This window comes from Motacilla alba, chromosome 1A (assembly GCF_015832195.1).
Source record: "Motacilla alba alba isolate MOTALB_02 chromosome 1A, Motacilla_alba_V1.0_pri, whole genome shotgun sequence".
NCBI classification, from domain to species: domain Eukaryota; kingdom Metazoa; phylum Chordata; class Aves; order Passeriformes; family Motacillidae; genus Motacilla; species Motacilla alba.
This window is the reverse complement of record NC_052031.1, coordinates 7,241,049-7,262,933: the sequence shown is the minus strand read 5'-3', so window position 1 is coordinate 7,262,933 and position 21,885 is coordinate 7,241,049. Positions and strand designations below refer to the sequence as shown.

Below are 21,885 nucleotides of genomic sequence, written 5' to 3'. Positions count from 1 at the left end.
ATTTTATTTTGTAGCAGAGTTTCTTGGTTAGAATATTATACCAGTTTGTCAGAAATGACCATGCAACCTGATCATTCCCTTCTTAGTGGTGCAAAGGTTGCAAGCACATCTGGCAATCACTTCCAGCCCTTGGTGGGGAAGTGTTCAGGGACAGGGTGCCAGGTATAGTTGCTGAGTGGTCTGTTTTTGGCTGGCTGTAAGTAAATGAAGCAGTGATTAGGTTTCTGTAGCCACTTTTCCTGCAGATAAGATAATTGAAGCTGCAGTGGCTGCCTGGGGGAGAAATGTCATACCTGCCTCACCATTTTCTTCATGTCAAGGATGCATTTATGTCACATCTTTATAGGTCAATAAACAGCTACAAGGGAATTTCAGCTGTGGGATGTTAAAGTAATGGAGCTTCCATCCTCACAGAACATTAATGCTTCTAAATAGGCTAAACCTGGTTGCTTCAAACCTCAATTACATTTACTAGAAGATAGAAAGGTAGATCTCTGATCAATCCTTGCAAGGCAGAGAATACAGACGAGAAGACCCTTGGGCTAGGCTCAGTAATGAAATTAGGTGCTTGAAATGGAAGTGTTGCCAGTGCCAGAGCAGCAAGACCTCCTTTGCATTCAGAATGTTAAGATACCTCTGAACTGAAAGTCTTTAAAGCTTAACTGTGCACAGGTTTCATGATCACCTGTGGGCTGAGCTTTGGAGAGAGCCCTGTCAGGATGGTGTGTGTCACAGCAGGAGAGGCTGAGCCAGCATCCAGGATCCAGTATCCAGCACCCAACATCTAGGATCCAGCATCCAGAATCCAGCATCCAGAATCCAGCATCCAGGATCCGTGTCCTCAGCAGACCCAGCACCCCCACGTCGTGCCTGGGGCACAAGGCTGTTTGAGGCTGTCTGCACTGAATCCCTCCTTGTCTGCTGGGCTGGCTGGGGAGCTGGCATGTGTCACAGGAGTGGGGCCACAGGCAGTGGCAGAGCTGTCACTGCTGTGGGAGCTCCGCTGCTGTGGAGCATGTCTGCACAGAAAGTTTCTCACCATGTCACCGTCATATTTTCTGGAAAAATCCCCTTGCCCAGGATTCTTCTCCTGGGAAGCTGAGAAACCTCAGAGAAAAAGAAAAGCAATAATTATCTCATTGTTTTGCCTGTGCTTTGCTGCATTGGAAGGCATTTGGAGATTGTTTATCCAACAGGTGATTGTTTCATTGGTTTCATGTGAATTGTTTTGACTTACTGGCCAATCGGGGCCAAGCTGTGTCAGGACTCTGGAAGGAGTCACGAGTTTTCATTATTATCTTTTTAGCCTTCTGTAAGTATCCTTTCTGTATTCTTTAGTATAGTTTAGTATAGTATTCTTTAATATAATATAGTATCATAAAATAATAAATTAACCTTCTAAGAACTTGGAGTCAGATTCATCATTCCTTCCTTGTCTGGGGAACCCCGCAAATACAAGACCACCACACAGGTGGGGGAGAGTTTGATCTGAAGAGAATGGGACCACCTTGGATTCCTCTGATGCACACACCACACTGCAGCAGAAAGGTGACACCCTGGCTCTGGTGGCTTTAGCTTGACAATGTGCCCTGTCTTTCTCCCACCCCTTCAAATGGATGTGCAGGGATGGCTGGAGAATGTGAGGTGGAGTTTTTCTGCAAGGAAGTGTTAACCTGCACCAGTATTTGATTTCAAATATACATTTATAACTGCTTCCATCTTCCACCTTCACAATAGCTATGTTCTTTTCCATAGGAATCACGAGCATGATGTTTTGTGTGAGAACAACACTGCTGTGGGCAATCAGGCACATATTTATAATCAGAGCTGAGCAATAATCTCATGAAAAAAAAAAAAAGTTCTGGTGTTGTAATCTTCTTTGTAACCAGTTCTGATGAGAAGCTCTGTTTGCAGCCATCCATGCTGCTTGGCCTCTGAAAACACCCCAAGGTGGTTTTGGGGAGACTTTCCCTCATGGGAACTGGAGCAGACATCCATCTGTAATAGGTGAGAGCAGGAGATGGTTGTGGCACAGGGAAGGGCACAGTAAGGGGATAGAATGACTTGATTTTGCTGGAGCCCCCAGATGTGCTGTGATTTCTGCATGTGCAGCGTGCTTTGTGTTTGGAACAAGAGCTGCATTTGTCCCAAGTCCTCCAGGGACAAGATGTGGCAGCTGCCTCCCCAGCAGGCCTGGAGGGATCAGACTGCTCCAGTGGGGAGAAAAACACTGAATAATTATTTGAATAAGAAGTTAAGTGGAAGGGTTAAACATTTTTCCAAGTCACCTTTCCCTGCTTGCTATCAACAGGTTCCACCCTGAAAGTGAGCAGCCTATTCTTCCAAGTGAAAATAAATCCTAGAACCTCACAGCACCAAATGTTATCGTCCTTCAAACTTACTTGTTTTCCCGGGCACATCACGGGGTCTGCACGCCTATGAAGCCCCGCATCCAGCATTCTCTCCAGCCCTGCTCAGCCTCTGTTCCTGGGCATGCAGGCTGAGGAGGGAGGATGCTTTGGCCATCGGAGGGCAGGGCCCGCAGAGGGAGCTGTGGCAACGCTTTCCCAGAGGGATGCTCCTCTGAGCCAGGAGCGCCCCAGGTCCTCCCGCTGATGTCCCTGCAGCAGCTGTGTGTGTCCTGCACCTGCAGCTTTGCCTTCCCAGGGCAGCAAAATCCCTCTGCAGAGCCCGGCCTTGGTGCTGCTGCTGTGAATGTGGGGACGACCTGCCTGGAGAAGCCACAGGGACTGTCCCTTCTCAGAGGCAGGAGGAAGCTTTGCCCTTGAGTGCCACCTCTTCTGCACTGCTTTTTGGGGCTCTGTTGCTCACCTATGAAATGGGTGACTGATTATAAAACCTTCAGAGGGAATCAGATTAAAACATCATTCAAACTTCTGTCTGGGAGCAGGTCTTGTAGGAGCAGGTCTTGCAGGGTCTCCCAGCAGTGATGGGCACTTGTGTCCCTGTGTGGGGACACTGTGGGGGGACCCACCGTGGATTATGGCCAACACATGCAAACAGATGAACAGCAGTGAGGGAGCTCCCTGACCAAGTTGGGGCAAGTGGCTTCAGCCCCAGGTACTTGTTTCATCGAGTGTAAATTCAGGAGTAGGCTGTTTGCCTTCTTTGAAAAGGGAAGTGAATTTCTTTGTTGGACAGAGCTGTGCAAGAGGACATTATTTAACTTTCAGAGCTGTTTGTGGGAACTTTTAATTTATTATTTCGTTGCTGATGTTCAGCAATAGACTTTTTTCAGCCTGTCTTGCAAGATCTATTATCAGTGTTCACTAGACCAGATCGAAGAAACTGATGTCTTTTATTGCTTGATCTATACGTGGTTTGCTACTTGGAAGAATAAAATATTCTATGCTTATTGAGAATCTGCATTATTGAGAATTGTATCAATGCTTGGCTTATGTTTATTGACATTGCATTTAGACTGGCTATTTGACTGCCATGTTGCATTTGATCAAGCTTAAGTTTGTTTCTAGGTCACAGCAATCTCTTGCCCTGATAAAAGGTAAAGGGGGGGAATTCCTATTTTAAACGCAAAATAATTATAATTTAATTTTTTTGGAGATATGCACATTGATGCATACAAGCCTTGATATCTGCCCAGTCCACTAGGGAGTCATTTTGACTTTGAAGTGCAGAATTGTGTTCATATTTAATAACCATTTCTTTTTAAAGTGAGGCTTGATGGAGGTTTGTTGGTAATTATTCTGCCTCATTGATAAAGATCCCAAACACACAAGAGTTTCAAATTATTTCACAGCTGATTTATATGCACAAAGCATAATTAGAATCATGTAATTTGCTTGCTAGTTTGGTTCTCATTTGAATATAGAAAGATGTCACTAAGAAAAACTTTTATACTTTCTTGTTTGACTGACACCGAAAAATCAAATATGAATTGCAACCAAAAAAACCCATGTATAAAGTGCTGCACACTATTACTGAGTACTATTGAAATACTGCTTTGAAGGCAGAATTATAAATTGCCTCACGGGTGCTTTTAATGTTCTCCCTACTATATATTATCAGGGACCTTCACAAATGTCAGTTTTATAAACATGTCTGTGAGAAGAGAAGATGCTTTTACCATTTTACAGATGAGGAGCTGTAGTACAAGAGATTTTAAGGTCAAAAATGTCCACTCAATTTAGCTACATTATTGGAAACACCTAGAACTTTATTTTTCAAAGCCTTGCAGTATATAGTGGAAATGCTACCAAGACAGACTTCAGTATTCAGTATTATTTCAGACCTAATTCCAGGATTTTCTCTTGATTTTAGCCTGGAGAAGGGTGAGAGCTGCAGATTAAGTGAGGTGCCTGGTGCCAAGCAATGGAAGGGCCAGAGCCCAGGTCTCTCCCAGGGTGTCCAACAATACCTGAGCAGGACAACTTAACATCAGTGAGAATGTGTGTCATGGTCAGAAAAATTATGCTTAGAGAAAATTGGGGATTTTGTGGGGAGAAGATGATGTAGAGAAATTTCTGCATTTGGAAGGGAGCTGAGGGAATATGTAAGTGGCTCAAATAGCCATTGGTGACATTTTCAGATTAATAACTTCTGCACTGGGAGCTGATTTTTTTTTGCTTGGCAATTTTTCAGCATTACCAGCAAAGTTAAAGCCCAAGCTTATACTGCAATAGTGACTGCTGTGTTCAGGGGGAGGAAGGAGTGTTTGAATTACCAGAGAGCAGAACTTTCCAGGGACTTGACTTTCCATGCTTGCATCCTAATTTTGAGCCTGTGTGAGACAGGAGCTCTTGTTCAGCTCTCTCTTTAACTGTCTGCACTTGTGTTAAGACTAAACCTACTTCTTTTTCTTCCTGTACCTTTCTGCCACGTTTTTTGCACACTTCCCAGGCTCAGCAAATCTGTGGGCATCACCCTCCCGAGTTACTCAGCCACGATGCATTGCCAGCAATTGGCCATCCTGCATCCCAAATGAAGCAACAATCCTTCAGGGAGAATAAAAAAAAAACAAAAAACCATGATCATATAATGAAAGGCTGTTTCATAATATATAAGTACCAGGTGTGGGATTGAGCCTGCCTAATTTAGGGTCCCAATTTGTATCTATAATTTAAGTGCCTAGCAACTCAGTCCTGGGAGGGGAGGGCTGAGAATCCCTGTGCCACTGGCTGGCAAAGAGAGGAAGGTGCCTCTGGATTCTGAATGTCTCCAGAGGGGGGTGCAGGCTGCTGCAATTGGGTGCCTGTGGTGGGCTGGTGCTGGAGCCAGCTCAGCCTCCCACCCCTGCATTTGAGGTTTGATTTTTCTCTGGGTAGTTTTCTCTTTGGGCTTGGGCTGTGCTTTGGACATGGATACAGCACTCCTGGGCATACAGAGGTGCAGAGCTGGGCTGAGGATGCCTGGAGAAGAGAAGGTGTCAAGGAGACCTTGGAGCACCTTCCAGGACCCAAAGGGGACCTACAAGGGAGATGAAGAGGGGCTTTTGGCAGGAGCATGAAGTGACAGGACAAGGGGGAAGGGTTTTACACTGAAAGAGGACAGGATGGCTTTAAACTGAGAGAGGGCAGGTTTAGATTAGATACCAGCAAGAAATTCATTACTGTGAGAGTGTTGAGGCCCTGGCAGAGGTTACCCAGAGAAGCTGTGGATGGGATACATCCCATATCTGGAAGTGTTCATGCCAGCTTGGACAGGGCATTGAGCAACGTGGGAGAGTGGAAGGTGCCCCTGGCAGGGGGGTTGGAACCAAAGGATTTTTAAAGGTGCCTTCTAAGCCAATTCTGTTCTGTGAGTCTGTTCCCTATTCTGTGGTTCTCTGATGCACTGCTAGAAGGCACTCTGCAATCCCACGTGGATTATGCTCTCCCCACAGAGGTGCATCTTGTGTTTCCCAATTTTTGGGGGTAGGGAGTCAGCCAGCCTGCTAGAGCTGCTCAGCCTGGGAGAGGGCATGCAAGCAGTTTACAAAAGACGTCATTAAAAGCCACAAGAAAGGAGGAGTTTGTGATAAGAAAACTGACAGCATCTAAATTAAACAGTATATGCAAGGTACTGTGCATTTGTTTACAAAACATTTTCTTACTCATGAGAAGAAGGAAAGATCTTGATACATCTCTGTGGTTCTTGTCCTGATGCGCACAGGCCACACTGTGTACAGCCAGCCCTCAGAAATGACCCCTCCTCTGTTTTTCCTAACTCAGTGACATTGCCCTCCTCCTACAGGTGGATGGAATTAATTTTTCAATCTCTCTCCACTATGGACCCGTGCTGTCTATAGAGAGTCTGCTGAATTGTTGTGGATTCTGTTACACGGCCTGTTTGACACCTCAGGTCAGATCTGAACCACAAAGTGAAATTGAATTCTTTCTCCTGAATTTCCCCTTTCTTATTTTCGTACAGGTCTCAATTGCGTTCAAGTTGTGCTTTTCCCAAGTGCCATACAGAGTCCAACACCACATGTATGTTAACTGCACTTCAACTCACACACAGATGAAGCAGTGGATGAGAAAAGGCTCATTTAAATTCTGTGTTATAACGGAGTGACAGATCCATACAGTCAAAATCATGAGTAATTTTCCTTCCCTGATGGTATTGGCTTAAAAACTATATTAACAGAAAGGTTGTGTTTTGTTGCTTTAGGTTTGTTTTTTTTTTTTTTTCATTTATATAGTTAATCTGCATTTTGGTATTCCACATTTGAAAGTTTATTCCTCAAGAACAAAGGTTGGAAACTTTAATTCCGTGCTGTCTGGTTTTCAAAAAGATGAGGCACAAAGCTGAAGAGCACGGATTATATGTTTAAAACACAGGAATTATATGTTTAAAACACAGGGAATTCCATCCTGCTGCATATTTCACCAAAGAAAATACCTGATACAAGCTGTATATAGTCCATGTCCTGTTTATCCTGTGCTATTCCCCAACAGACAGTATGGAGCTGTCTCAGCTGTGTCAGAGGCAGGGGAGCTCTCAGCTCCATCATGAACTTTGGTCTATCACATATTTTTACCCCAAACCTTATTTACCAGCCCATTCTTCTTCAGTTACTGAAATCAGTATTTCTATCATGTTCATCACTCAAGAGCACTTCAACCAGACCTAATTTTCTAATGTGACCTCTGAAACCCCTTAGGAAGGTCCTTGAAAACTTCAAATGCTTTACAAAGCAAAAAAAAAAAAAAAAAAAAAAAAAAAAAAAAAAAAAAAAAAAAAAAAAAGAATAGGGAGGATAATTGAATTGTTCACCACGTCAATGATAAGTGAGTTTAAAAAAGAGCAGAGAAGATGCAGTAACAAATGGTTTTGCATTTTCCAGCATATGACTTAGGGGTCCCTCTCTTGCTAAGCTCATAAGCACCTCTCATGTGCCACTTAGGCTGAGTTAGTACAGAGGCTTTACTCACATTATTGCATCTCTGTTTTGACTTGAAAGAGGTGGGATTCTCTTCTCTATACAAGGGGAAAATTGTCTTGTAATCAGACCATCTCCTAATGTCACCCATCATCCAACAGATGAGTTTTATGGTAGAGTCCCAGTGTTTGAAGCCTTTGGCCAGGTTTCCTTAGGAAGCAGTGGGACCCGACAGCAGCAGGTCAGTGGAGTGAAACAGCTGGTGCCCAGGACCTTTCTTCTGCACCAATTTCCAGGCATTTACTCCACATTCCATAAACTGTCTGGTCCACCATTGTTTGGAGCACATTGGCTACGTTCCTGCAATGCTTCTGCATCATATTTCAGTTGGGGTTTACCTGAAAGGAATCTAGCTCGTGTGCTTCAAGACCACTTTGTGAGGTGAACCACACATCAACTGAGACAAAGCAGAAGATTCAGTCCAAAAGAGCATTCCCCATGTGAAATAGCACATGGCTTTACACACACTCCTTGTTGGCAAGGTGCAGTGGTTGCTCTGGGCAGAGAGGACTAGCTCCATGCTTGTGCTGTCTGGCAAGCTGCAAGGGTTGTGCTCCTTTCATTGGGCAATACCTGTGCTGCTGGTCCTCAGGCTGGCTGGGGAGGCTGCAGTCTCCTCCTCTGGATCTGTTATGTGCTGGGTAGTTCATGGCCTCACAGGTGAGATTTGAGAGAGCAGAGCATCACTAATCAACACTCCCACAAACCTCACTGAGAATAAGGTCACTCAGGGACTTAGAAAAAGCCCCAGTATGGGCTAGAATTTAACAGGGTGTCAAAACAAATGTAGGAGAAACAACTTTATTCAGCTGTCCCAACTGATAAAGTCCATGAGCTTCATCCTCTGCTCTGGCTGTGACATTGGCCATGTAGTCAGCCAAGGAGTATAAGACATGAACTCATAAAGACCAAGGTCACTGTGGATGACTTGGTTTGTTGGAAACACCTTCAGGCTGCTGTGAAGTTTCAGCTCATGTGGTACTGGATGAACATCTCTCTACATCCCCTGCAGATGTTGTATACATCTTAGCACTACCACACAGTTTTCAGTAGCCATTGTGATCCTTCAAGTGGTGTGATTTCAAAAGACTTCTTAAGCTTTTTGCATTCCTGAGTAAAATTTACTGGCTGGTGAAAGGAGGTTTGCTGTAATCTGGTTTGCAAATATGTCTTTTTTCGCTGATCATACTGTAAATGAATGGACTTTTGTCAGGGTTTTATAGGAGTATGAGTCTTAAAGTTATGGACCTTAAAGATTGTTAAGGACAGGGTTTGCAAGATGAACTCTACAAGATGCACCACTGGGACAAACTAAGAGTCATATGACATGAACATTCTGAGTTTGGGAGTGATTTTCCAGATCAGAGCTATGCAGTGATTTTCCTGAAATAAAAGGAGAAGGCTGATTATTGCATGGCTGCTTTCCTACGTCCGAGGTGGATGCATTCCCACAGATGTAATCTGACCAGTTTTAAGATGCCCCTTATGATGTTAGCCCCTACCCCACCATTTCAGTTGCCTTAAGAGATCTTGTGAATGCCTCTGGATCATCTTGTTATGAACTCAGCTAGGTTTAATAACCTTTTGCCCCACAGCAATCCTGAGTGAGGCCAGAGTTATTTTTAATCACACGTGGTGCCTCTCACTGCAAGTGATCCATGCAGCCCCAAAGATCAGCAGGCATCAGTCATCCACAAACCACTCTCACACCGTATGAAACATGTAGCTCGTGACCTCCTGCTCCCTGAAGAACAGTCAATATTAAAAGCAATCCCACAATATTCAATGGCTCAGGCAGAGGTCAGATCAGACTGGCCCTCGTTAATGCACTGGGTCAGTATTTCTTTAGTGACCTCATCAGTCCTCTAAGAATTATCTTTCTTTAAAAAAAGCCATGTCTGCCTCCTTATGAAGAAAACTGTCTGGATGAGATTTGATCTCACATGTTCCCACACCAAAGAGAGAGGCAGCATCATGGAAGAGGCAGTTTGACCCCTTTAACTCAGGGGATTTTAACTCTGAAGCTTAATGACACTTATTTTTCTACCTGTCCTTTAAGAGAGAAATACAGCCATTCTGGGACTATGGGTTTCCAAGAGGTGTGTAAGGGAAGCACCAGTAAATGTACATGTTCAAAAATGCTAAAAATGTGTCTGCAAGCGTTTGAGATGAGATTCAGGAGCAGATGGTCCTTGAGAACGAGGGATTGGCAACTGCGTCACCAAGTCCTTGAGTTCAGGGTGTTGTAGCAAGAGTAAGTGATTTTCACTCAGCTCATATTATTCATCAGAGAGTGTGTATGTGTGTGCTTTTAAATAAAACATGATTATGTTTCTTTGGGTTAGTTTTTGCATACTGTAAAGCTGAGTATCTTCCATCAGTTGGTTTGGCTTTCAGACTTTGGCATTTTAACCAAACTAAATAAATGTTCTCAAACTTTCTTAAATGTATATGCAAAAATGCTGAAAAAGTAAAGTTTGCCATAAATGCCATCTTTCCACAGAGAGCCAAGCTACCATTTTAATTGTGCTGTCATGTATTTCAAGCTGTCCATTCCACATGTACTTTATAAGGAAAGATCACTGTAGGTAGGAAATGAGTTAGGTGGGGGTTAGGTCTGTTTGTTTGCCACGTTCTATTTGTTTGGGGCTTATATTTTTGCTCATTTTCATTGTTTTCTTTGCAACAGCAAGGCATTTATGTCTATAAAAGTGAGCCTTATATTCTCTGGGGCTTTTGGAAAAAAAATGCTGTAGGATTTGCAGTACAATAATGGAAGCTGGCAGTTCCCAAATAGTATGAAATTAGTTTAGTTTAGTCTCATTCTTCTATATCTTCTACTCATCTACTGCCCTCCCTGAGAGTCAGGCATTTTCTGTGTTTTTTCCTAGTTTTCCTGTGACACTTTTGCTCTCCACTTGACAAATGCAATCAAAATACAGAGCAGAGCAGATCTGGTAAATTAGGGTACTAAAGATGAGAGTTGATTTCAGAAAACAGCCAGAATTCTGTGTGGTTTTCAGACAAAACCCACTGAAGGTCATGCATGACTTTTCAGCCAGTATTGCCAGATTGTCAGAGACAAGCTGTGGTTGTGGGAGAGGACGCAAATTGTCTCACTCACATTTCTGTCACTGTATGATTTGGATTTCCCCCCCAGGAAGCTGTCTGGAATTTTTAATTACTGCTGATTACCTATTCACAAGAGAGGTTCTTCACAGAAATACACATCTTCATGCCCTCTCTCCTAGACTGCATCCATTGTGATGAAATAATTGCACAAAACAGCTGTTTCCTCCAGGCTGGCTGCTCTTGGGGAGCTACACAGTGCAGCCCCCTCTGATCACATCACTCCAGTGGATCTGAGCCCAGCTCTGCCCCTCACCTCCCTAGAGACCAGGACATTTTGCAATTCTTCATGTTCAGATCAACTTCTGCTCTGCCAGTGGTCAGCAATTTGCTCTTGCAAATCTCCCAAGGATACTCTGAGAGGTCCATGAACCTTGGGTGGGATCAGCAGAGACCCAGTGGTTGGTTACTGGATTCTCCTTCAGATCCTGAAGGGGTGGTATTGCTCCTCTGAGATGGCTTGGAGGCAAAATTTAGAGAGAGGGGACCCCAGGGAGATCCCAGGTTTTGTTTCATGCCGTTGGAATTGACTCTGAGTTTTTTGCTCATATTACCCAAAGACTCTGCAATTGTAGTATCTCTATACAGAGGTAAGACAACAGCCTTGAGCAAGCTTTGAAGACCTCAGAAGGGAAAAATCCCCATGTGGGCAGCTTTAAGGGAAAGGCAGCTCGAGGAACCAGTAATGAGATGCTGTTTCTATTTGGGATGGAAACTGCTGGGTAAATAGAGCACTGTGAGCCACAGAGAGATCCAGTATGAGACCCATCATGTCATGTATTTAATCAGGCTTGCTCGTGGAAAATGGCTTGATGATTTGGAGGAATGTTTTGTATACTGCAAATGTTAAATGACCCTTGATAAATAAGGAAAACCTATTAACAGGCTGCTCTGAAAGCAATCAGCCTTAATTACCTCAAAATACAGGGTTTGCCAGACTATAAAAACCTGTTATTTATTTTAAAAGTTTTGAAAACATCTGTAAGCTAAATATATTTCAATGTGTCTTTGTGTATTAACATGTCCATGTATATGATGATTATTCAAGGAGAATGGATTTCTGCTACTCATTTCTGCTTTTTCTTACCATTTTTTTGGCTCTGGTTGCATTTTCTGACTGCAGCAGTTCAATGCTTGGTGTCAGTGAAATGCATAATTTTTCTCTGCATTTTTGAGCTTTGGAAGGAAGATTTGTTCTCACCCTCCCAAAACAAAATCCTCACCCACAACCTGCGTGAGAATCCTTTGATGTCAGCTTACTCAATACAAATATACAGGATTCTAGATCTCTGCCCTTCCTCTCTTTGCCAGTCCAGGCACTAATTCTCCCATCTAATAAAACTTTGCAAGAGGTTAGAGCTGAATGCCAAATCTAATCATTGATCAGCCAATAATGAATCACATATATTATGTCAACGCACTCATGCTTTTATCTCACTGTGAGCATCCTTTTTTTTTCTTTCTTAGAAAGGGGGGGGAAATTTAGCTGACTTTTTGCTGTTGTTATCAAGGGTAAAGAGTGGAATCATTTCAGCCCTTTAAAAAACCAACCTAAATGCTGCCTTTTCCAGCTGCAGGGCTTGTGTACACAAAATGAAGATGCCTGTCTGATGGCTCATGCTGAGTGTAGCATTGCATGCAGTCACTAATGATCAAAATCTTTCTAATTCAGGTGTTAAATTTTAAGCAACTGTGCTGGTTAATATCAAATAACACAAGGCAGGAATGGCTGCATTTTGTTGAGAAGAGACTGACTGCTGTGCAGATCTAGTGCTGCCAGAGCACCCTCATTAAACATAGCTCAGCTGTGCTGCATCCCCCTCCAAAATCCAGTGGTGCCATTTCCAGCCTTGTGTGCCATTTACCCAGTATTCAAAACACTGGAAATCTCACAGGAATATCTAAATGCCTTGTCAAGCTTTATCTTTTTTCCTCTTTGTTGTTGTTTTGGTGGATGAGAAACCTTTTGTTTGCTCTTAAGGGTGCACAAGGCAAGGAAGAAATCGCCCCTGGTGCCGTTTCCTCTCTTCCCTTCTGATGGCAAACACTCTGCCTGCAACAGCACACCCCTTGTGTCACTTGCATGTGTTTGGTTAGCACTGTCAGTCCCAAGAAGCAGTTCAAGAAGGGCACTGAGAGCTCGACCGGCTGCTGCTCCGGGTCAGTGGAGGCCACACGACTGCTGGCTCCCCTTATTTACCCACCCGTCTGAGCTCCCCTCTAACTGGATTAAGTGATCCAATCCATCATGTTTGTGATAATCTCACTGAAGAAATTGATTGGGAAAGAGTAGATTAATGTAGTCCTGTGAGCCCCACTTCACTCTGGCTCATGATACGGCCACTTGCTCCACAGCTGTGGCCAAGCCCTTTTTGAGACAGGGGGTGTTAAGGCTTGTTCCCTACTCTCTTCCCACTCTCTGGAGAGATTGCCAGGCTGACAGTGATCACTGCTCTTCCCACACCTACCACTGCTGGTCACCAAGGTGCTGAGGTTGAAATATGTATCTATTTTATAAACGAGACACTATATACTAAAGACAAGGCTAATCATGCCTTAATCCTGGCCTTGAATGCCATTATGCTACCTCAAAGTAATGAATTCCTTTATTTTTATCCATTTTCCCCAAAATGCCTTTAACACTATTCATTAACCTCCAAATAGACAAAATCATTTCTTTACAAAACCCATGGATGACAACATAGATGCAAAGCTAGTAAGAACAGGTGGAAAGAAATAAAAGACCATGACCCTGCATTTAGATTATCCCTAGTGGCTTCTCTTCTGCTTCATTATCCACTCTTGGTGCTCTGTCATCTTGTGGTTGCTTTTATTGGAAAGAGCCTCGGACTAGTGCCCCCCATTTGATTATATATCATATATAATATATTTGATTATATAGTCTGACTCCATCACCAAGATTTATTTAGGTTTGATTCTCCTTCACCTCACTCAGGGCACTCTTGTCCTTCCCTTCATCCAGATACTACCCATTTTGGTTCTGCTCATGTCACTGAGCACTGGCCCAAGCAGTTCAGCCCTGCCAATAAGGGCAGGAGGTGATCATCCTGACCTAATTCAGGACACCTTAAAATTAGACACCTAATTCTGGGGTACTCACTCTCCTGTCTCCCTATAGTTGAGGAAAAGTAGTAGGTGTCTCCAACAGGTGACATGTCATCCCAAAATTGGCATCTAAAATCAGATAAGTGGCCTCTGGACACCTGTGGCTAGAAGAAAACATAGTGTGAGGTGACTAACTTAAAATTAGACATCTGATTTTGACATGTCTGAGTTTGGATGAGAAAAACCCTTCCATTAATGACTATTTTAAGTCAGGTAAGCCCAGCTCACACCTTCAGGCTAGACTTGGGAAAGCTGTGTCTGTGATGTTTGAAGTCTTTTCTGAGCATGTTAGGATTTGGGGTTTTTCAGAGCCAGGTGATGACAGTCCCTTTCCTTTGGATGCAGTTAGGGGAAGAGAAAGTTTGCGGACTTTCTCCGCTGTCCCACTGCAGTTGTGGGGCAGAGGCAAGGATCTGGAAGGTTGTTCAGGGTCCCATACAAAGGTAAGTCCCTCCCCCAATGAACTGTAGGGCCTTTGTGTGCTGTGAGGGGCTCCTTTCTGCCCCAGAGCATCTGTAGATCCAGATGGCTTAATGCCACTCTGCGCTGGCAGCAAAATCAGCTCCACCATCACTGCAAAAACAGCTTGCTGGGTGCCCCTGGGCCACCATCAGAGGCTGTGGACTTCCTACCTGGTCAGCAGTGATGACAACTCAGGTGCAGCAGCAGCTGTGCCTGACTGCTGAGCCTGAGCTCCTGTGAGTGCAGAGAATGAATCCCCGACAGCCAAAGCGCATCGCGTGCCGCTGATTATTCCCCGCGTGGAGCAGAACAGGTGCTCTGCTGCCAGGCAGAAGGACAAGTGCTTCACCCCCTCAGAGGCTGGCATAATAAAATGCCATTATTTTTTATTCTTTAGCTGCTCCCATAGTGCAGGGTTTTCTGAGATCCCTTGGGTGGTCCAGGATTGGGGAATACAGAGATGCTTTGCACCCCTGGTGCTTCATCCAGTGCAGAACACAGCTGAGGCTTGGTGCTGTCCCAGGGAAGCAACAGCAGTGTCCAGGCAGGCAGCAGCACAGCAGGGAGAGGTCTCTGCTGCCTTTCCTACCTTCTCACCTTTTGTACAGCAAGCCCTGCACAGCATGCAAGTAAATACATTTTCATCAATTGCAAGAGATGAAAATGTTATGATTGAGGCCTGGTAGGCTTGCACAAAAGAAAGCCTGCCAGGATTTAAAAATGCAATGGATTTTAATGAATTTCCTGTCCCACCATTTAACTTTCATGTGTTGACAGCAGCCTGGAGAAACTGTTAAAGGTGCAGTTAATGGCAATTGTCAAATTGTAACTCAAATGGGAAAAGCAGAGTGAGTCAATAAAAACAAATAAGAAGGATGGCCCCCCAGGTGGGATGGAAAAGCCATTGCTTTTGTTGGTCAGAAAATAAACTATTTTTCACCCAATATACAAGGGTGTTCCATTCTGTAGAAAAACACAGGTAAAGCAGTATTGAGGTGACTTGGCCTAAGATGGCTCATTGAGCTGTGCACCACAGAACTTCATAAACTCAAACTGCTGCAAAACAAACAGCAAAGGAGGCTCTCCTTGGTGCTGCTCTGAGTGCTGCTACCCACCATCTCCTGACTGAAACATGCCTCAGACAGGAGAAGCTTTTCTCCACAAACCTCTACGACTTCTCCCAGAAACTCACATTTCCCAATGGTATTTATCTTCTTCCTGGTCAGGTGCTCTGGTGATACCACCAGAGAAGCTGGAGGCTTCTCTAATTAGAGCTTCCATTAGAGTTTTGCATGGTGCAAAACTTCAAATGCACCCCAGGCTTTACCTCTTCCAACTCAGCCCCTATCCCAAGGAAAGATGCTGGTTCATCACTCCCTGGGTACCAGAGTGAACTGCCCAGGTTGTTTTAACTCCTCAGTGCAGACAGATTTGATCTCTGGCCTTTAAAGGTCAAAGGCTACAGCCCGATGCCATTGTACTCTCTAACTTCCACTTCATTTGATCTGTTTATATGGCCACTATTTTCCACATCATTGACAAGGCACTGGGTGGGTGATTTGTCACAGGGCTGACAGTTATAGACCGTAATGTGTATAAATAGCCCCTGTTTTTTAAGGTAATCAATGGAAAAATGAGTCTCAAAGTCTGAAAGGTTACAAATAAATGTGTATGTTCCTGCCTTTTGCAGGGACAAGGGGTGGGGGTCTTCACTGGAAACAACCACAAAAAACATTTATGTCATGGGCCACCCATGAGCCAAGACCTCATCTTCCAGAGGGGATCAGCTGCTCTGTTTGTGACACAAGGGCTGCCTTTCTGTGCCAGACTTTATTTTGCCACCACAGAGAACTCTGTGATGCCCTCCCAGGATTGAGTCTGTTACACCTGCAGGTGTGTGAGGCACCCCAAAACTGTGGGGCAGAGCCAGAAAGCCCAGGGTCCTTACAGGGGGGAATAAGGACATGGATCATCCAGCAGTGAATAAATTTTCTTCCTAAGCTAAAAGTTGCAGGTGTTACCTTGTGTTTATCAGCCATGGAAGGACTTAACAACTCTAAAATTGTTAAATTATTTTAATCTATTTCCTTTTGAATTACTTACAGAGTATCTTTTTGCAATAGGGTTCAGTTTAATGACACAGCATAAGATAAGTGTGGTGTGAGGTTCATTTGAAATGATCAGTGACATTGCTGCATGTAAAATAGCAGTCCCTATTTTATGAGAAACAAACCACTACTATTTTTCTATTCTACTGTGTTGCAGTGATTTTACTAACTTTGTTTGTGATTTTACTAACTTTTTGCTTCACTTCAGCACTCTTCCAAGCCCAAAAATTCTCTATTTTTATTTTATTTCCTCCATTTTGTGGAAGTCCTGCTAAACCTTTGATCATCTCTGTCTCTTGTCTGTCTCTCTTCTCTATTTTTTCAAGACAAAGTCATCAGAACAACACAGAGTCTTCAAAATAAGGGTGCACAGAGTTTTCTACAGTGGAATAATAAAGTCTGTATTTTATTTTCAACCCTTTCCCTCAGATTTCCTAACATTCATTTTTTTCTTTCTCACCACCACTTTTGTATGACCCAAAGCTTTCAGAAAACTATCCAGTGTCTCCAGCACCTGTCTCATGACTGCTATCAGCACTGTGAAAGCAGCACTGCATTCACATAGGTTGGTTTATTTTCTCCCCCACAAGTCTCTTTGCACTAATGGGCACTGAATACCATCTGCCCATTTACTGCTATATAATCCAGTGCCCTGAGATCCTCCCACAGCCCCTCTTGCTCTGCAATTGGCACTCCTGAATGATTTCTGTCACCTGCGAGTTGTGGCACTTTAGTGCCCGTCCTTTCTGGGGTAGGGTAGGAGCAGCTTAAGGGATAGCAGAGATGCAAGAAAAAACACTGCTGTTGCTGTGAATTTGGCCTCCATCCTTCTCCAGCTCCTTGCAGAGGAGGCTGGAGATTCCTTGGGGGTTAGTGGAGGCTTTCTTAATCCGTGGAGCAAACAAAAGAAAAGTGGCACGGGCTGAACAGGAGCTGCTCCATATTGCATGAACATCACAGGCTTTTTATGGCCTCATTAAAGTCAATGGGAGCTTGCCATCTGCTTCAGCAGGGGCAGCAGCAAGGTATAAAAACATTGCACACTGTTGGGATGATGGTTTTGCCTGAGCACTGGCTGATCCTTGCTGTGACCTGAACTAGGTGTCAGCTGTCGCTTAGAATTGTAGAATCAAAGGACAGTTTGGGTTGGAAGGGACTTTAAAGATCACCTTGGGCCAACACCCCTGCCTGGGCAGAGACATCTTCCACTGCACCAGGTTGCTTAAAGTCTCACTCAAACTGGCCTTGAACCCTTCCAGGGATGGGGCATCCACCACTTCTCTGGTCAGCCTATTTTAACGTCTCACCACCCTCATCTTAAAGATTTTTTTCTAATATCCAATCTAAATCTACCCTTTTTCAGTTCAAAGCCATTAATCCCTGTCCTAACACCACATGCCCTTGTCCAAAGACCCTCTCCAGCTCTCTACACAGTACATTTTGGTACTGGAAGGTGCTCTTAAGGTATCCCTGGAGCCTTCTCTTCTCCAGGCTGAACAACCTCCTCGCTCAGCCTGTCTTCACAGGGAAGGTGCTTCAGCCCTCTGATCATCTTTGTGGCCTTCTGTTTTTCAGGAGGGGAAGCAGAAACTGAGAGTAAAACAGAGATTTCAAAGATCATGACTGTCTCTCATCTGGTCATGTGTGTCTGAGTGCAGGGAATGAGAAGCAGATGAAGGAATTCCTGGCAATCTGTCCTGTGTGACACCCCATGTCAGCAGGTCTCTGTGTCTGTCTGACTCTCTCTTTTCTTCAATCTTGCAACTTCACAGCAAGCTGGGAGTCTGCCGGGAAGGTTGTGAGCTAAGTAGGTGACAGTGAGACACATTTGCAGAAGCTGTAATAAGAAGTATTGATTTTGAATAAACACGTGAGTAATATTGACTTGGAGGAGTTCTCTCTTTCCAAGTGGAAGAACTGACTGAATCCAAAGGATAGGAAAGTGTCAGTGCCTCTCTGGATCTGGGTAAGGCAGGTTTTAGCCACAGATATGAAATCAAGATCTGTTTCCATCATCCTATTTTCAGTCCTGTTGGCGAATAAGAACTACAGGCTTTGCAATTGAATGAAAAATTTTAAAAAAAGTTTTAGATGGATTGGTAGAGGAAGGGGGAATATGAACAGAGCAATGTAAGCAAATGGTGAACAAATCATGGTTCAGAAGAGGTAGCCATCTGAATGATACTGAAATGTTAAAGGGAAAAATAAAGTTTAGATCAGAAAAAAAAAAGAGCTCACAATGAGGCCATAATGCTTATAAGTAATTAAAAATAAACCCAAACTCAAACTCAAAACCAAACACCATCTCAACTTCTGTTTCAGATCCACACCCTCAGGTTCCCTCAGGATAAATGGAGACATGCCATGGACTCAGTGGACTTTGAATCAGGCTCACAGCTCAGGAGTTAGGAGCACTGAAATCACTCAAGTGAGACACAATGGAAAATGATCATGTTGTCATTACTGCTTGAACTAAGAAGTACCTTAACATTTCCCATTTCTTGATGAGCAGATTCCAGTTCTTTGGGTTAAGGATCCAACTCTCACTTCTGAGACTTGCTTGGGGTACCTCTCTATGCAGGCAGGCAGCCATAGAAAGGTTTCTGCTCTGGGTGCTGCTGCAAAATTACTTTGGACTGCTCATGCAAGGCTCAAGATCACCCTGGACACGTGGCCCTCAACCCTGGAGCCCACAACCCTGATATCCCATGGATATGTATGGATTATACTATGTGCAGTAATGCCACAGATGCCTGGCACAGAAGTAAAGAGCTTGAACTCCTTTGCATAAAATCACACAGAAAGGAAAAGTAGGGCATCTGGGAGGGAAAACCCCATTTCTTACAACTCCCTGGTTGTTTTTTCTGTATGGCAGCAAGAAGGCTGCTCTATGCAACAGGGGTCTGCTGAAATGAGGGCATCCCTTCTGCACATGCATATTCAAAGGCTAAAGAGAAAGCTTTGAAATATTTTCAGAAAAGGGGTCAATTATGTAGATTTTCCATGGCTTGTTATTAAGGCCAAAACTCACATCGTTTTCACAAGGCTGGAGGATACCAAGGCAAAGATGTAAGGGCTGGAGTCCAGATTTGCCTGGAAGAAGGGAGGGAGAATGAAAACATTGTTAATTATATCCTCTCAAGAAAGGACTTGTGGTGCTAGGAATTCATCCCAAGAGGGTAATTTCAAGGCTACGAGTTGTAATATATATTACTGCTGGTCTAAGCAGGAGCAGGGAGGAACTCCAGCTGTGGCACCTTTGGTAGCTTTTTGCAGGGGACTCGAGTTGTAAGTTTAACAACCTGTTTTGGGGAATATGATATCCTTCCCCCAGCCTGGCTGAAGTCCTCAGCATCAATACAATAATGACTTGAAAGAAAACTAGTCAACAATGATTCCTGTGGACTTTACAAATGCTTTGATGAATTTTATTACAAAGGCTCTCAAGGAAACTTGAGGCATTTGGTGAAAGGTAAATTATTGTCCCATTGATCAAAAAACTGGCCAGAAGTAAAAACCAGAGCAGGAATGACTAGTTAGTTATTACAATGCCAAACACATAACAAAAGGCCATCAGAGGGAATATATTAACCATCTTTTCATGCATAAATAAAAGGTTTCATTTAGAGGCATTAAGAGTATTATACTTCTTTTATATCCAGTGAAAACTCCAGAAGTATTGCTTTTCTCAATTAATATCGTACACTTTCAAAGGTTATTAGAAGGTTACTGAAAATATGGTGCCTTGAAGGAAAGAAAGAGCTGGGTTTTATGGTGTCCTGTCCAGATGCATTTTTTGAGTCTAGGAAGGAGAGCTGGGTCTTGGTGTTGGAGAAATGTTTTTGTGTTCAGTTTACACAGGGCAAAAAAGGAGAATGGAGAATGGGTGGGAACAATCAACACTTTCTACCTGGTCCAAAACCTCACAGTAGGTACTATGTTATGTTTGGATAGCAATGAAAATTTAAAATCCCAAAAGAGAGGCTTGCTGTTCCATGGCTGATCAAAATTGATGGCATAAAACCATTTTTCAATGGCAAAGCAGATTTCAGCTAACGATTTAAAGATTATGAACAAGTATCACTTCCCATGAGAAAATACCCAGTTTTCTCAAAAAGCTAAAACATTTGGGCCCAGATAGTAATTTTCAGAGGAAATTGTAGAATCTGATGATGTACACAGCTTACATCAGAGGGAAAAACATTTTCTGATCAGCTTTGTCGGCCCTACTATTCCTGACTTCTTAGCATGAATCAGCTCTGAGTAAGGAAATTACAGGATAGTGGTATAACACTTTTCTTCTTGAGATGTCAAAACATTTCCCAAAGGCACTGATGTCTCTTCACCATGGGAAGACTGAGGAGAAGGAGAAGGAGAGCTGAAGGAGGTTCTTAAAGCCAGTGTGAGGAATGAGACCTGCACGTCCTAGGTGCCCTTTCCAGTAAATTGTGGGGTATGTTATTATCAAATGAAAACCTCCACGTTGATTTTTCAGAGTTGGCAAAAAGAGGCAATGAATAGTCACAATTGGAAAACTAACCCTGACTTTTTCTAAAGAGGAAAAGTATAGGACGGCCCATTTATCTCCAAACTGAATCGAAGACTGTAGAACTCTGCATGAGCATTGTTATTTTCCTTTATCAGCAAGGCATTGTTTTGCTGCATGAAATCTGGATGTTCAATAGATTTGATTTTCCAAGCAGCTGGGTTATCTTGCACTGTGAAGACTCTCTCTTAATCTCAATTGCTGTGCTTTTCTCAGTGCCGTTCCCAGCTGCTCAGAAATGAGCCCAGTGCTTTCATCTGTCTTTTCTTGCTCTTATTAGGTGTGACAGTCTCAACAATACCCCTATGTAGGAAGATATGCAGGTTTTAATTTTTTTTTTAATGTGATTGTCAAAAATTATGGGCAAAAAGATGTTGCTTTTAAATAATGAAAGTTCTGCCACACTAATGATGTATTTCTTTAGAGGCATGGGCTTTTTTTTTTCAGTTTGCTCTAACACATAATTGCAGCCAATCCTTAGGTATCCACAGGAGACAAGGGAACAGAAAAGAGCTGAAATATGCAGAGCTGGGCCATAGGTGCTTTCCAAGTGAAGGTGATACACAATTAGGATTGATGTATGCATGTATGTATCTGATCATTTGGCTTCTGGCAAACCTCTTTTGAGACACTAGACTGTGGATCAGCCACTTTTTTTCCTGTCCTCATAAGTCCTTTTTGTGTAAAGAAACCTTCCTCATGACATGAGGTAGCCATGATTTTAGAGAACGCCTCCTGGCATGACTGAAGTACCAACATAACAGGAGGGGGGGAGCGGGGGAGCAAAATCCTTGGTAAGATGGGATGCTTCAGTGAAAGGCTCTTTGCTCTGAAACCAAACAGTGTTCAGTGCCATAACTGCTTAGAAAACCAAGCTGGAAACGGCTGAAAATGAGTGTCAGCCTTGCATCCGTCCTGGAGGCAGAACAACTGCAATGTGAGACACAGGTCCCCCTGAAAGGTTTCACTATGTGGTGTGTTGTCATTTCTGCAGGAGTTTGCACCTTTCAGTTCAAGGAACTCTTTTTAACCCAACCCCTGTAAAGGCAGGACCAAGGGTTTTGCTGTCCAGAAAGGGCCAACCATGCTAAATCTCCAGATTTGATAAAGTAATG

The 21,885-nt window shown here is 43.5% G+C and overlaps 1 protein-coding gene across 3 annotated transcripts in view; it reads left to right on the top strand.

Annotated features, from left to right (window-relative positions):
* The window catches only part of FRMD4A (FERM domain containing 4A), a 357,044-nt gene that overhangs the window by 51,140 nt on the left and 284,019 nt on the right, over positions 1 to 21,885 (top strand). The window lies entirely within an intron of this gene.